Source organism: Pistacia vera, unplaced genomic scaffold (genome assembly GCF_008641045.1).
Source record: "Pistacia vera cultivar Batoury unplaced genomic scaffold, PisVer_v2 Contig549, whole genome shotgun sequence".
Taxonomy (NCBI): Eukaryota; Viridiplantae; Streptophyta; class Magnoliopsida; order Sapindales; family Anacardiaceae; genus Pistacia; species Pistacia vera.
Genome location: NW_022196389.1, coordinates 36,544 through 39,393, shown reverse-complemented (window position 1 = coordinate 39,393; position 2,850 = coordinate 36,544). Strand labels below are relative to the sequence as shown.

At 36.9% G+C, this 2,850-nt stretch overlaps 1 long non-coding RNA gene across 2 annotated transcripts; it reads right to left on the bottom strand.

Moving 5' to 3' along the window:
* Positions 1-295: 295 nt before the first annotated feature.
* LOC116107902 lies at positions 296-1,622 on the bottom strand. Of its 2 annotated transcripts, none has more exons than XR_004124553.1 (3): positions 1,491-1,622; positions 743-1,208; positions 296-644 (listed from the first exon to the last, which is right to left on the bottom strand). It is a non-coding gene; the product is annotated as an uncharacterized LOC116107902 (long non-coding RNA). The 2 variants fall into 2 exon arrangements; XR_004124552.1 differs by lacking the exon at positions 1,491-1,622 and adding an exon at positions 1,321-1,468.
* Positions 1,623-2,850: the final 1,228 nt, after the last annotated feature.

The following is a 2,850-nucleotide window of genomic DNA, read 5'->3' as shown; positions in this document are numbered from 1 at the left end:
ATTGGCATGATGAGGCTGCAACAAACCAGGCATGGTGATTACTGTATCCGATTGTGCCATCATCGATGGTGGCTTTGGCCAAACACTGTATCGACATATCGCATTTATTGAAAAAGGCCATTGGTACATCTGTAGCAAAAGGAGCCAAGCGGAAAACGACAGGCACAGAAGACTGGACTACATCCCTAATGATTTAAGTTTGTGATCCACACTCGGGTCGCTTAACTACAACAATCTTTTCATAAAACCCCACCTTCACATTCACAACAATTACCCACACCGCCCCTGTCTTCCTCTTTTTCTTTTCTCTCTTCAAAATGATTGGATATACCCAGAAGCTGCATCAATATTTTTATGTCATCAACATCATTAGATTCTTGATCATCGGTCGTTGTTGGGTTTATCTGAGGAGGGCTTTGTTGGGTTGAAGGTGGAAATTTGGAAGACAAAGATAAAAATACTTGTGGGGCTTCACTGTTGCCACTTTCTTGGAGATTTGAGTTGTTGTGGGTTTGGTCTAAATGGAGATATATACGGGAGCCAAGCGGTTCTGTTGATGATTTGAACTTAGAGTTGCTTTCTTGAACTGGTTGTGTAGGAGAGGGGTGTTCTGTCTGATGTTCAAGTGTCAATCTTTTCTCAACCTGTCCGCAAATTAACAATAATAATAATAAAAAGAATGAGGTAGAAAATGAGCGTGCTTGATAGAGAATTAAATTGAGAACTGGAGCACTGGAGATACCTGCTTGACTGAGGAGAAGAAACTGGAGTGCCGAGATGGTGGCTGCATTGTTTGTATGAAAATCAAGGGTGTCACTCTTTATGCAAATAAAAATTTACACCAGTAAACTGACTCCCCTGTCCTCTTTGGTGAAAGCTACAAAAGGCTTTTGGATCTCACCAGTATAACTTGTGTACAACTTAACTAGAGAATCAACTATAGAGCAATTGTAATAACTTTAAAAATGTAGATTGGCACAGCAAAAACTTGAAGAAATGTTACAGTACCATGTCAGCAGGAATTCAATCAAACTACATGAGACAGCCAACATAACGAGCTCGAGGATACTTTCTCTGTAATTGTGGTCATTGCACAAAGAACTGATCAGATATGCGTAACTTGTAAAGAAGCAAGCCACTTAAAGAAAGTCTTTTTACTTTTGCTGTACTCTCAACATAGAAAACAGATGACCATCTATTTTCATGACCTGCAGGCAAAGATGACAAAGTAAAATGAGGAACTCTTAAGACCATCACTTCAGCCTTTATCTTGCCAATAAAAAAGTAAAACCTAAGGGTTCAGAAGTATCTTCTACATACCTAAAATAAAAATGCAATTATGCATAGAGGAATACAAGTCCCAGGTCAATTGCAAAGAACCTAGATAGAGAGGAATTTGATAATTAGTGATGATACGATTTAAGGAAATGCTTAAGTAACATTGCAATAACTACAACAGAACACAAGAGGTAAAAGGTCAAAGCTAATACCCCATTGTGGTCTGATTCTAATCATTAGCCACAGTGCATGAGCAATGGCAAGTAAAGTTGTCCAAACAGAGGTTATATATGATCGACCAACTTCCCTGCTTCTGTAGATGTGATGAACCGTGCAGAGGATCCCTTGATTCCATTCTGAAGATAAACAAAAGACAATTAAATGAAAAAGACTTAAATTAGTAAATGTATGATTTGGAAGAAAAGACAAGTAATACCATAATCAGGTCGAATACATATGATGCAACTTTTCAGTGAAATGAATGGCATTTATGTATCCATTTAACATCATCCAGATAACAAATATATATATATGCATCAAAAAAAAAAAAAAAGCAGTCTCTGATCAACTTGATGACTGATATCAGTTATTTTGCATATATATGTAAATAGAGAGCAACACATAAAGAGAACCTCTAAACCAACTCCTATATAACAGATGGTATACAATGTTTCAAGGAGTTCCATACAAAAGCTTTGAGTCGCTAACTTGGAACTTTTGTTTTCCTTCAGAAATCCCCTAAAACCAGTAAGCAAACTCACTTTGAATCAGTCCCCACAAATGCAATCTAAAAATTCTGTTTGGACTACGCCCTAACCAATTTAGGAGTCCAGCATCATGCTAAATCATTTGTTTTCCTTAACTCCTGCCTTATTCAAGATTCAGTCCTTATAGATCTTGGCCAAAAGGTTGTGAGGTCTGCTGTTTTCAACACTGTGAGGCTCATAGAGTACATCACTCCTTTACCGACTACACTTTAATTTTTAAAACGCATTACTTCAACTTGACTGATTCATGGATAATAATTAATAAGTTAAAAAGTATTTACTTAACACCTAAAAAACTAATAGTAACTTAAAATATAACGAACAGACATTCTCAAAGCTCTAAATATCGAAAATTTGATATGGACCAAAAAAACCAAATTTGCAACTATGGGAATAAAAAAGGCATAACTTAATAACAGAATCTACCTTATGAACCAAGGAATCCTCGAAAACGCGAGCATTTTGAAGACTCATATTATCAGTGGCAGCAGCAATGTAAAAGCGCGGTGCAAACCTCTCCATTGGCAGTACCGTAAGAGATTCATCATCTCCGCCGTGTGTCCGCCTACACAAATTCAATTGATAAAAGAATCTGATGAATTATAATAATAAAAGAAGAACAATTTGATTTAACTTTTTAATTACATGAAATTGACTCACCTGAACATAAAACAACGAGCGTAAAGATTTGGTGTGGCTAGGTGTTCCCGTTAAAGAAGACGAATTGTGAAAATTGTAACACTAATGGCAACGAATGCCATTATGGACCAGCAACAGTCGTTCAGCTTCTCCATCGCCGGAATTT